This window comes from Cyanistes caeruleus, chromosome 3 (assembly GCF_971803275.1).
Source record: "Cyanistes caeruleus chromosome 3, bCyaCae1.hap1.1, whole genome shotgun sequence".
Classification (NCBI taxonomy): domain Eukaryota; kingdom Metazoa; phylum Chordata; class Aves; order Passeriformes; family Paridae; genus Cyanistes; species Cyanistes caeruleus.
In genome coordinates, this window is record NC_141703.1 from 13,807,778 (window position 1) to 13,821,406 (window position 13,629).

Genomic DNA, 13,629 nt, shown 5'->3' on the forward strand with positions numbered 1-13,629 from the left:
ATCCTTCCCTGATATGATGGAATTAGCCTGACTGAAATGGAGAGGAAGAGAGGTGCATGAAGATACATAAATCTTAGGCAGCTGATGGAGAATAATGGTGCAGAGGGGAGCTGGGACCAGCAGGAGGGAGGAAGTGAGAGGAAGAATCCTGATCTTGAGGAACACATTACTTACAGATGTGGAAAATGAACAGGGAGAAGTGTCTTTCACCATCACCATACATCACCCCTCTGTGTGTTTATGTGTCTCTTTTGTTGCCAGAGAAGACAATCCCAGCAAAGGGAGTGTTTTCTTCTCCCATGAAAAGTTTCCTTCTTGGCTTGTGAGGTCAAAGTCTCTATATTAAGTCTTCAGATCTCTCAATGGGTCCTCTGATAATAATGCATTCAGGGACTCATGTGGGGGATGGGAAGCAAATCTGCCCCCAGCTCCATTCCAGAATTTATATGCAGATATGTATTAAAGAGCATTCATGTTGCAGAGTAAGGCACTGGAATGTTCAGAAACACCTAAATTCAGGTGCCAAAATGACATTAAATTGTCCTCAGTGTAAATATACATTTTACTTGCATGCTGACACATTAGCTTTTTTAGGATTAAGCCATTCCTTTTTAGGTGTCCAGGGTCAATTAAGGAAGGAGTCAGAGTTGCATATGGAATGAGTCTGTTCCCTGGAGGCCAGACCCTGCATCATTTGCTGTAGGTGCTGAATGTAGCTGTGGCTGGAATGAGAGGAAAGACGATTTAAAGAAAAGACTCGAGAGGTACATAGCTGTACATCCTCTTGCACATCAGGCTTTGTCCTTGCCTCTCACTGCTATGTCTAACTACCTGAAAACTCATACCTGAGAGCTAGGAACCAGAGTTTTGTCTGGGTAAACGTATGGGAGGAAAGGGCTTGAGTGGAAAACAGCTGCAGTAAGGTGGGTGAACTCAGCTTTGGCTTCTGAAATTTATCTGTCTTCTTGTCAGGGCTGGGAGATCCTGTGAGTGAAAGAGAAAATCAAGATAAGTGACATTAATCCCTGGGTCACTGGTGTGTAGCCAGAGGTCTAGGTGGCACAGAATGGCCTGGACAAAGGTAAAACCGGCTGCGGCTTGATAGAGGAGAGGGAGGATATGAAGAGTGGCCAGGCTTTGGCACAATCACACTCAGAGATGTGAGAAAAAAGGTAATGAAAAAGGGAACCCTTCAGTAAGGTGGAGTTCAAGGTCGAGGGTGACTGCTAAGCTCCAGCATCTCTGGATAAAGCTTTGCAATTTCTTCCTGTTTGCCGTTGCTGAGTCTCTGCTGCTCTCAGGGCTCTTTGGGGATGCCACCAGCCCGCTGATGCATCAGCCACAGGCTGTAATCTGAGGATTACCTGAGGGAAAAAAGAGTCGGTTAGCTCTTGTAAGGAGAGCAGTGCCTTCCATTTACACTGACTGCGATGTTGTGGGGGTCCCCTTGCCTTCAGCTCTTGGAAAGAGCCTACCAAGAGGCTCACTGTCTCTCTGGGGATGGGCTCAGCCAAATCCTGGCCGTGTCACGGGCCACAGGTGCACAAGGCGCAGTTGAGTCCTACGTCCATATGAGATCCCGAATTTTCCGCTCTTCCTCGCTCTCCTTTCCCCTGTCCTCAGTTTCCCTTTTCCCCTCGCCTCAGACCAGCTGAGGCAGCCACGGCTCCTCCGCCGCCTCCCCCGCGGCCCCCGCGTTCGCCCGCGGGAGGAGACGGGACGGTGGGACCGGGCTGCGGGAAGGGAGGCGCGGGCAGCTCCGGGGGCTCCGGGGGCTCCGGGATCTCCGGGCAGCTCCGGGGGCTCCGGGGGCTCCGGGGGCTCCGGGATCTCCGGGATCTCCGGGCAGCTCCGGGGGCTCCGGGCAGCTCTGGGGGCTCCGGGCAGCTCCGGGGGCTCCGGGGGCTCTGGGGGCTCCGGGCAGCTCCGGGGGCTCCGGGGGCTCCGGGCAGCCCCAGGAGCTCCGGGAAGCTCCAGGAGCTCCGGGCAGCCCCAGGGGCTCCGGGCAGCTCCGGGCAGCCCCAGGAGCTCCGGGCAGCCCCAGGGGCTCCGGGCAGCTCCGGGCAGCCCCAGGGGCTCCGGGCAGCTCCGGGATCTCCGGGCAGCCCCAGAAGCTCCGGGCAGCCCCAGGGGCTCCGGGCAGCCCCAGGGGCTCCGGGCAGCCCGGGAGGCGGCGGGCCCGCGGGGCGGCGGTGTCGGGCAGCGCTGCCGGGACGCGGCACCGCGCGGGAGCTGCCGCGGGACACGGGCACAGACCTCGAGCGCTGCTGTGGCACTTCGGGAAAACCCGACAGAAATCCCCGAAAAAGCAGCTGGTGGTGCTGGCCCGAGGCTGCGTTACGCGTATGGGTGTTACCCTGATAGCACAGCGAGCATGAAGTAATACGGCATTTCTGCCCCAAAGAAATGGTCCAGTTCTGCTCTTTGGGGTTTTGTTCACCTTCCACATATACAGGTGGATGCTGCTGGAGAAAAGAAAGGCAAATCCAGTGCTATGGAGAAGCAAGGCAGAAGGTGTAAGCAGCCGGGGAGTGCCCGGGTGCGGCACTGGAGCGTAGGGAGTCAGAGGATTCCTGAGCAGCAGCGGCAGCAGCAGAGTGTCTCTGAGTAAGTGTCAGAGTGTCTTGGCAACAGTACAAGATGTCTGCAACTTTCCTTCACTTATGCAGAAAACACGTCGTGTAGGCAGTGCAGTGGTGCGTGAACACAGCAGTGTAGGCTTGCCTTTGAAATATTTGCATTGAAAGCAAAGGCTTGTTTGGTCGGTGTAGGGAGACTGAAAATTTTGTGACAGAGGCTATGGCATTTCTCTCCCTGGCCATTAATTGGTTGTTACAAATCTGCAGTGCAGTAATTTTCTCTCTCTCCTTTTTTTTTTTTTTTTTTTTTTTCTTTCCCCTTTCCCTCTCCTTTCCTCTCTTTCCAATTATTTATTCTAATAGTAATATTAGTTTTCAGCGGTGTAGAACATGAACTAGTTTCTTTGGTAACCAAGTTGGTTACACACCCACACAAAGTTAGAATCTGCTAGGTGCAGACATTTTCTCTTTTAGAAAAGATGTGGGTTTTGAAAAGCACAGCAGTAGGGCAGCAATATATGTCTCAGGGAGTTGTTTCAGAAGTCCCATATACCATATGCAGATTTATATGTAAGTCCTGGTCTTTTGTTTACACACACATATGGAACTTGGATATACTATCAATATATTGATTTCTCCACTGACTTCAGGATTATATGCTTCTTGTCCCAATATTTCATTCTTCCCACTTTCTCCCTCACTCCTACTCACTTGTAGGGAATAGGTGGCTGTGAAAGAGCATGCAGTAGGGATACAGCACAGGTGAATAAGCCTGGAAATGCGTGCTGCATTTCTTCTTAATTTACTTGGTGCAAGTAAAAATTTGCCCCATTTCTTAATCTGCCTTCTGAAATTAGAGAGATGAAATGCAGCAGCTTTTGTAGATAACTTCTTTTTAGGGATTTAAGAAAAATGACCTTTCTGTTTTTATTGGATTTTGAAAGCAAATAGCTACATACAGGATTAAAACCAATTTGTGGGTATGAATTGTAACAATTAATGTGACTAATAATACTTGTCATATTATCTTGATCATGATCAGTAGTTTGGTCTACAGCAGAAGCAGAAACCTGTAGACTTTCATTGCATTTTTTCTTGTGACACGTCAAATCTTGACAAAATTAAAATGTGTACATTTTTAAATGTACTTCCCTTGTTCTTGTATATGAGGCAAAAAGGCACAAGTACCTGAGTACTGAAAGGTATCTATAAACAGAGACTGAGTCTGGCAAGGCCATTTCATTGCTCTTGTCTGAATGAAATGTTAAAAAGGAAACAATAAATAGGTAAGAATGAATTAGAAGTCCTAATTTCTTTCCTTTCCTGTTCTGAACCATCAATTATAATAGTAGGTATTTTTTTATTTAAATATGGTTTTTATGCTAATGTAATGCCTTTTAACTGCAGTTCTTCCAAAGAGGAAAAAGCCTGACACAAATACAGAGAGCACCTGAAAGTACTCTTATGCAGTTCTTGTTATTTCGTAATAACCCTTCCTCTCCTGCAACAAAGTGCATAACATGCAGTGCAGTTCTGCACTGGAAAGCTGGAAAGGTTACATTTCACAGTTTTCAGGAACCTGATGGAGATTGAGCTAGATGGTGTGCAGTAAGCACTTTTTATAATACCTTGCGGTTAAAATTTAATCCCTTATAGATAAAAGGTAATGAAAACATGAATGGTGAGGAAAACCTGACTTGAAACAAACTGGCACTTTTTGCTGTCTTCCTTTGGATCCCTTATTGTCATCCCGTGGCCACATCACTTTCTTAAGCCTGCAGGGAATGTTTCCCTCTGGTCTTCTGCACATTCTGCTGTCTCCTCCTGGTGCCAGACAGTCCTTTCTGCAGCATCTTTCCCAGGCTCTTCCTGTCTCTCATTGCCATAGAGACAGTGTGTGCCTGTTAGAGTCACTGCAGAGATGTGCTTGTTCCAGCACAGGGATGGCTGGAGAAGGCAGGACATGGGCAGACCTGGAGGCTTGGGGTGCCATGGAGAGAATTTTGTGCCCAGGTCCTGATCTGTGTAGCTGTTTCAGTACAGAAGGGCAACAGGCTCCAGAAATGCTCCACAATAGAAATGAGCTCATGGGGTCCAGCCAAAAGGCTTAAGGAACTCATTCCCAATGGCTTGGATCATCTGAGACATTTCTGTTAAAGATAATGCACAACCTTGGTTTGTATTCTCAGCAGTAACCAAAAGGATGCTTAGAGAAGGAAGGCTGGGCTTGTAATACAAGAAGTAGTCAAGGACTCAAGGCAGCTTTGATTCCTGTCTCTGGCCTGGCAATTCTGTGTGGTTCTGACCAAAGAAAGTGTAAAAAGCTGAAGTTGCACCGCTGTAACAGAAGTGTGTATGGTTACTGCTGTGGTGGGCAGCAGCTGTAGGGCAAATGCTGTTTCTGGTGAAGGTCCTCTGCCATGTTTGCATGTGGAGAAGTAGGGGGAAAGAAATGGGAGCAGGGCACTGGGGAAACTGGGGCAGCACACTGCACCAGGGACAGACCCAGAACATGTGGCATGTCTGTGTGGAGGCATCTGCTGCAAAGACCCTTGTCCTGTGCAGGCCAAGGGCTGTCCCTGATGGTGAGACAAGGTTAACAAACATGCACTGAGGCTAATAAAGCCTGACTTTCAGTGGGGCTAATTAGCTTCTCTTCAGCAACATGGCAAAGTGAGTGGCAGCTCTGCAGCTAAATCACTGGGCACAGTCCCATGCAGAGCTGCTCTGCCTTCCTTGTCTGCTGAGGGAGAATCTCCTATTCATGCAGCAGTGGCAAAGTCATGAGGACAAGTTGCCTTTGAGGAGCTGACGTACAAAGGTGGTATCCATCGTTATTGCTGTTTCTGAAATGATAGCTAAAAATAGCAAAGGCCATAATTTACAGATATATTCTCATATTGATATTCTAACACTTTCAGCCTTAATTAGCTCCACTTTCCTGATCTCTCTTATTTTCTCCATCTCTTCATGAGACAGGTCTTAGTCCACAACAGCCCTTAAAAATGTATAAGGATACATTAGCATGTGGGCTGCTTTTAGCACTGCTGTTACTGGTGGTGAAGAGAAACCAGCTTGGAAGAAAACGTGATGTTAGGTGTACAAAGAAGCTGAAGAGAACCTGTGCATACAAGGTTGGTGGATGAGCCAAGGGATGTCTAGGGAGGAAATAAGTTGTTAAAAAAAGGAAGGGATAGGGTTCAGTCACCCAGTTTTTATGCTCCCAGCCTTCTCCTGTGAATTAGCAACTGAAATTCATCATACAGCCCCAATATAATAAAGCTCCAATTTAACTTCATAATCAACTCAGGACATACTCTTTATTACTTTTGGGTTTGTGTCTATGTGCTTATGTTTGCTTATTTACTGAAGCCAGAACTGTTGTCCTCACACTGAAGGTAAGGGATGCAGGATGTGGGCTCGTGCTCAGTGTGTGGAATCTGCATATCTGGTCCCTGGGTCACGCCTGGGTTTCCTTTGATTTGAAGCCTCTCAGTGTTTAGGGTTGCCAAACAGCACCTGGTGAAAGTGCCTAATGTCACCAAGGCCTTACAGTGCTTTCATCAAAACTTGGATTAAACTCATAATAATGTCCTTTATGTGCTGCAAATACATTAACACGACTCTCTGAGACAGAGCCTTCTTCCATTTCTCTGGTTCCTGTGGCACACAGGAATTACTGCCTCCCAGAGAAGTGTTAAGTGAAATGTCGCCAGGGGATTATCACCTCCCTTTCCTGCATGGTTTTGCTAAACTGAGCAGGAGAAAAGGAGCTCCCACTGCCCTGCTAGGAAGCCTTGAGGAGGAACTCTGCTTTGTAGTTTATTTTCAATAAGGGGGAAGAAACATTGTTTTGCTATTGTTTTTCTGGTATAAAGTGCTCACTTCCAACACTTCCAGCTGCCTTTGTGGAAAACAAGTCATGGCTCAGGAAGATTCACCTAATGTGAGGCTTTCCCTCTCCCCATTTCCTCATATGCTTCCAACATGACTCCAATGGGGTTTTACTGATCATGCATTGCTTACAAGAACCAATGGTAAATTCAGTTGCTTGTAGCTTTTGGGTTCATTGTATTTCTCATCTGCCAGCCTCTTCTGCCAGCACAAGCAAGATCTTTTGATCTTGGAGTATTTTTCTCACCCTGGTCACTCTCATCTTCCCTAAGATGAAAGTGCTGTACTGTGAATTCTAGTTATTATTCACTGTGATTATTGCCTAACTGTGATTTATGCAAGCCAGTGTTACCTCAGAGAAGGTGTGTGTACTCCCTAAGTTGTGTACACAGGCTGTTGACAGCACGATGTTGATGATGATATTTTATGATAATTAATAAATTAATTAATCCTGGAATGTGTTTCAGATGTGTATGCTGTGGTGGCAGGTCATCATAAGATGTTTTCTACAGCAAATAATACTTGGAATGAAGATACATGGATTTAGGCAGTGATACATTAAAAGCTAATTGTGGTGCAATGCTGATGCCATTTTAAAAGGATAAGCATTGAAAACTGTATTTGAGCCAAGTTGAAGGGCTTGCTTCCTCTTTAGCTGGCATTTTTCCCATGTGCTCCCAAACACACAAAGCATCTGTACAGGATGTAGGATGTACAGGAGTAGGGGCACAGTCCCTGCCAGGGGAGGACCCTGGGCAGGGCACAGGGGGAGCAGCCCTGGCCTGGGGCTGGGGGAAGGACTGTGAGCTCCTGCATCACTCACTCCTGCCCCACATGGCTCCTCTTCTTGCCCTGGAAAGGATTATCAAATCTTTGTGAGAGAAATACAGATCATAGGCAGGGGAGTAGATGTGAGGGAGGAGAGGAAGGGAGGTGGGGAAAACAAGGATAACACCATTTCTCACTGTAGCATGAATGTATCTTGGGGCCCATTTTAACGGAAGACTTTCTTCTTCCTCCTTGTCTTTATGCTCCCACCCCCTCTCCAGACAACTTGAGTGGGAATTGGAGTGAGGTGAGGGAGGTGCTTTGGGAGTGAACTGGATATTGAGGAGCATGTGGAGTTAAACATGACAGCTTGGGAAGAAGCACCAGGTGCAAGGACACAACAGCTGGGTGTCTCAGGGTAGGTCTGCAGTTGAGGGCGGCTTTCAAGTAGAGCACATAAAATCCTCCATCTAGACCTCTCTAGAATTGTGCCCAGGCATATTTATAGTAGAAAAATTCAGGAGATTTAGGTTGGAGGTGTTGACGTGGCAGTGGCAATGTGGGCTGCAGAAAATGTCCATGTCACGGAGGGGGAAGGAGGGTGTGTTAGACCCACACTGCTGAAGGTACAGCTGAGGATTTTGAACCTGGCACCTCCAGGGTGGAGGAAATTGCCTGCCTTTTGAGTTGTAGAACCCACACACCTAGAAAACTTTGGCTTCTTGTAAAGCCTCCTGTGAGAGACTTTATATTCTGTGACTCAGCTCCCATAACTGCTAAAGAGAACAGCAGTGTATTTGTCAATGTCAGGGGAGTTAGCGCATCAGTGCTGGAAAATTGCTGTGAGGTCTTTGGATGGACAGTACCATGAAAAGCACTTCAGTCAAAGAATCACTGTAGAAAACACTTAGCCTGGTATCTTATAATTTATGTTTTAAACAGATTTTTTAATATCATATTCAGCAGAATGAGCTAGTGTTGCTGTTAATTTAAAAGTGACTTGCAGTGTCTTTTCTGGTTTTGTGATTTAAAAAAACGCCTGCCTTTTTTTGCTTGTTGGTTCCTTTTTTTTTAAAGAAAAGGAATATTTTGTTTTTCTTTTTTGATTTCATTTTTGGGAGACATAAGGGAAGACCTTGATGAAAATGTAAGGTTTTTTTTTTCCTAACATGGGCTTTTATCCTGTCAAGAAAAAAACCAAAGAGCAACAACAACAACAAAAAACCAAGACAAATTATCAACATTTTAAAAAATAATTCTCAGAGGGAGACAATGAAATGGGCATAAATACAGCTTCTGAATTATATTTTTTCTAATTTTGTTTAGGCTGTTGAAAATGTTACTGTCAGTATTTACCCCATCTGGAGCCAAATGCAGGTCTTGTAAGTAGTGGGAAAAGGTTGTTTTGTAAGAGAGGAGGTGAGACTGTTGAGAAAAAATGTCCCAACCAAAGGTGGGCGTGGACCAAAAGCTCACAGCAGGAGAATGTACCATTACAGTGAAACCCAGACAAACTGTTTCAAAACGTAAGCATTTTGTGTCAAAATAAAATATTTACATCTGAACTTGAGTAGAGTTAAGGGTTCTTGTGGTTAGTGAAAACAAAAAGTATCATCAGATCTCCTCCTCCTCACCAGTGTTTTATTATGTAGGCTATGCATTAGCCACTAAAATATCTTTCCAATATAACATTTCCAAAATACAGTGGGTCTAGTGACTGTCTCTTAACATCTCAAATGCTTTATTATAAATTGCTAGTCCCTACTGAGAATGAGTGTGTTCTGAAGTGCTGGCTGGGAGCATCTGGTAACAAGAAAGGATAATGTTATGAGAAGCAGTTTGCTAAATTAGTAACTTCGTATTTCAGTGAGAGGTATTTTAATGTTACCTTACACTTTCTATAATTTGTTCAAACCAAGTTGCATTTAATGATGTCTGTCATGATACAAGTCTCACCTGAGGCCTATGCAACAAGATGTGAGTTCAGATATCCATGTATGTGATATAAACCTATGTTTAAGAGAAATCTATTTAATTTAAGACCTAGATTTTAGCTACTTGATATACAAGTAGCTATACACACACACACAGACACACACACACACACAAAAAAAACAAAACCAAAAAACCCACCAAAAAACTCCATTCTACTTACATGTCATTGCTGAAAAACTAGAAGTAAAAAGTGGTATGACACCTAGAGTACACCTATAATGATTTAATTTTCTGCAGAGTCATCCATCAGCAAAATGATAACTAGCCAACCCTTTTGTCAACAGAGCACTACAAAATTTATCATTTATGTTGGTAGGTAAACAAGAGAGTTAATGAACCAGAGACAAGGTGGTCATGATGGGCAAGAATTTAGGGATTCTGCATTGTCTTCTCCCTCGTTCATCCTTTCATACTTGTGCTATTTTGATTTGGCACCCATTTTACTCCTGTTTTACACTTGTCTTGCACTGCACTAAATAATTACACAAAGATGAAGGCAGTTGCAAATCAGGCTTGACATATTTCATAAAGTAAATTGCAGGAACCATAGTTAGTCTTTAGGTGCTTGCCTGGGTTTTACAAATCACTTTTTATTTGACCTTTGACAATTGAATTTTCTATGTTTCTGCTTATCTAACTGTACTACCCCCTGTTGTGTTATTAGGTGTAATTTATCTATCACTCAATATGGTCTTATAAAATATTTTGAGATCTCTGCTGAAAGAGACCAGGTAAGTGCAATATAAAAATTAGAAGGATAATTCACCTATTAAAATTGGTTTGTTCTCTTTTTGATATACTGGGCTTTATTAACAGAATTTTATCCAAAATTTTTCGCAAGTGGAGATGGAGAAAAGCAGGAGAGGGTTGTCAAGATCATGGGTATTTAAAATGATTAAAATTTCAAAAAGTAGTTAATGGTTCTCTTTAGGCATGATATGACACTGAGTCTTTCAAAACAGCTTAAATAAATTAATATTTGCATTAATATTTACTATTCAGCAAGGCATTCTCAATGTTTCTAACTTGCAAACCAACCATGAAGAAACAGATAGAGTTTAAAAAAGATCTGTAAATACTCCTAGTCAGAAAAGACAATTTCCAAGCTTTCTTCATATCTTTTAAAATAAGGTTTTGGTCACCTCAGAAGGAGTAGAATTTGCAAGATACCTTTCTGAGCTCATTGTTGTTCATTGGAAAAATGTTACAAGACAGTCTGCTGGACATGCTCCCCTGTAAACAGATAATGGAGCAAAAATGGATATGCATCCACCAGGGATGGTAGCTGTAGAAGTTGAAAGAATTAATTTTTATAATGAAGAAAATATGGAGAAGAATGTATTGTACATGAAATGACTCTAGACATGATGTTAAGACTGCATATTTTTTTCATTTAGAAATCAATCCTGCATGCTAAATTACTGTGGTAACATAATTTCTTTCCTGATTAAGGGGGCATTTCTCCCTTTTCAGAAGTCAGAGCACTGAAAAAAAGCCCAGCCAATAAATCCTTTGCTTATTGCAAAATACTCTGTTGGGATTTGGGGAACTTGCTGCTCCACCCAGGCAGAAAAGCTGGGAGCCCTGTTCCATGCCAGCTCAGGCTGCTGACCCAGCTTTTCTTCAGTGAGCACTGCAGCCCTTTTGCCTCTCACTCCCAGCCCAAGCTGCAACATAATAAGGTTATTTTCTCCTGCTGGCTGCAAAGGAAGAAAGCAATTGAAAGGTGTCATACCTATGCTGAAAAACTCCTGAAGGGCTGATGTATTATGGGATAGGAGGCAAAAGGGCTCCTGATGTACCTGAAGGCACATCTTTATCTGTAGATCGAGCCTGGAAACATCATGGTTTGTCTTTAACAGGAAGTTAATTTTGGCTGATTTCCAGTAAAAGTTCTCAAGTGCAGCAGATGAATGTCTGATTCTCTGCCACCTTGCACTATGGGTAGTCACTAAATTTTTCAGAAAACAACCCTTTGGTCTACCAAATCTGACCTTGCAAGTCACCTTTGTGGCAGAATTTTTGTCTGGAGTATGGGCACCACCTTGTTTTTCATTCTGCAAGGCAGTGGAGGTTCAGACCACAGGACAGTTATTTGCTGCTCTGTCCTCAGCATGGCATATATTTATATTTCTCATCTTTTTCCTCTAAGCTGGGTAAAAAGTTTTTCAACTCTATAGGAAGTTCTATTCAACTATCTGGTTGAATAATTCTGCTTTAAGGGGTACAAGTTATAGTCTGCCATGCTATCTTCAGGGATACAAGCTTTTGAGGGACAGGCAGTAATAAATACTGTCCTTAAAAGCTAGAAGCTTCTGAGTGTTGGCTTAGAGGTATCATCACATCCTGGTGGCTGATGATCCTGTCTTGAGTGATTAGCCCACTGTGGCTGGTTGGACACAGGCTATTTATTTTATTGTATAGCTGTTCAATATAGGATGTAGTGGAGGCCTGAATTTCCATGGAATGGATGCACTTTTAACCCCTCAGCTGACTCAGAATGAGGTAAATCTGTGGGTGGAACAGGGGTGTCTGTGAGAACAACACCAGGACTGGAGAGGCTTTTGTGCTCTGTGCCCTCAGACAGGGTAGCTCCAGCATGGGGGAAGCTGCTCTCCTGGGCTCACAATTCCCTTCCTATACACGACTCAGCTCATCGCCAAGAAGTTGTAGGAAGTAAAATCATTTGAAAAACAAAAAAAATACTCATCAGTAGTTTATACATTGGTTGTGGAATAAATGATTTGTGAGCCTCACTGCACTGCTCTGTTGGGAAGAGTTATAAGCCCCTGGCTTTGCTTACTAAGTCCTGGCCAAGCCTTCCTTGGTCGTTTCCATTCTCTCTGGCATTTCCTTTTCCCATTGCTTTATTCATAAGGAGATGATTTTTATCACTCTCTGCTCAGCAATAATGTGGTTCCTATCCTTCCTACAAGAAGAAATTTCTTATTCTTTTTATTACATATAATCATTCTTTCCTTAATTTATATCATGTCATGTATTATTCAGTGACATCTCTTGGCTCTGATTACAGGTTCTATATAATCTTACACACTTCAAAAATGATTGTTTAAATTACAATAAAATAATATCCAGCTCATTTATCTGCTGAATTTGTCTTTCATTTGCAGTTATCGGAGCCAATGTTTTATACAAAAGAACTTTCTTGAGGAGCCTTGCAGAGAGGTGGAGCTAATGTGCTGGGATTCCTTGAGAAAGAGAAGGAAACTGCTCTGGGAAGTACTGCCTGCCTCGGGGGAGAGATGTTGAGGTTTGGAGAGGAATGGCACAGAGCCTTCGATTCACTGGATGCCTGAACCAGGATGCATTGAAGACAATGGAGCCATGTAAAATGATGGCAAATTGTGACCTCAGCAGGTTTTTAAATTGTTCCAAAGGTGGAAAACTGAATGAAGCTACCTTCTACTTACCACTGACAGACAGAGCTCAGGATCCTAAGGGATGTAGAAACTGCCTCAGTTCCTCTGCTCTCCTCTGGTGGCCTGAGCCAGCAAGAGCCAAGCGTGGTTTGGCTTGGTTTGGTCTGAGATGGAAAGAAGACTCATGCAGGAGGTGAGACCAAGGGAAGGGAATTTCTTGTAGGAAGTGGAGAAATGAGGATAGGCTTGAAAAGCTCCTCTTCCTTGACCCTGATGAAATTAATTTTCACACCTTTTCTTGAGATCAATGAAATCATCTGTGTTGTAGTATTTTCCCATCAATCCAGATAGAAATTGCTTCTATTAATAGTTAAGTATTGTGGTAGTGTTATGAAAACCCTGTTGGAGATTGGACTGCTGTGGTTTCAGCAGTGGACATTCACAGAGAACAATATAACTGCTCTTTTTAACTCCTAGGGTCAACATTTCTAATATTTCTATTTATTCCTTTCCTATGTATTTAGAATATCTCTGGTCCTCTCCTGGATCCCAGCAACCTTCTTTCTGTTGGAGAGAGAAAGAAATTCCTGCTGTGTTGTTGAACAAACAATAAGCTGCTGTGTGGTCATGCTGGGCTAAACCCTGAAATAAAGCTACAAAAAGTGCTCAGGCTTTTCTCTTTCTTTGTGAAGACCCACAGACTCAGGGGAAGAGACCTGTGAGGGATTTTTCAGGTTGCTGTTAGGACAGTTTATCAGAGTTACTGATCTAAATTGGCTCACCCCTTCAGCTCCCTGGCCTCATGAAACAAAGCTCTTATGAACTAGCCTCATTTCCCAGAAAGATCTATTTTTTAATTCCTCCTTCAGTATCCCTCCACTTCAGAAGAGGCTGCTGGAGGCTCCCACAGCTGGAGCAGCTCCTCTGGCCCTCTCTATGTTTGTCAGAAGCTATTTCATAGGGAAATCACTTGTTCATGCCTCAGCCCTCCTCCCAACCAGCTCCAAGTTCAG

The 13,629-nt window shown here is 43.8% G+C and overlaps 1 long non-coding RNA gene across 2 annotated transcripts; it reads left to right on the plus strand.

The window, feature by feature from the left end:
• Positions 1-2,357: 2,357 nt before the first annotated feature.
• LOC111922942 (uncharacterized) lies at positions 2,358-13,281 on the plus strand. 2 transcript variants are annotated; one of them, XR_015284140.1, is made up of 3 exons: positions 2,358-2,607; positions 12,368-12,809; positions 13,141-13,281. It is a non-coding gene; the product is annotated as an uncharacterized LOC111922942 (long non-coding RNA). The 2 variants fall into 2 exon arrangements; XR_002860828.2 differs by lacking the exon at positions 2,358-2,607 and adding an exon at positions 10,818-11,905.
• Positions 13,282-13,629: the final 348 nt, after the last annotated feature.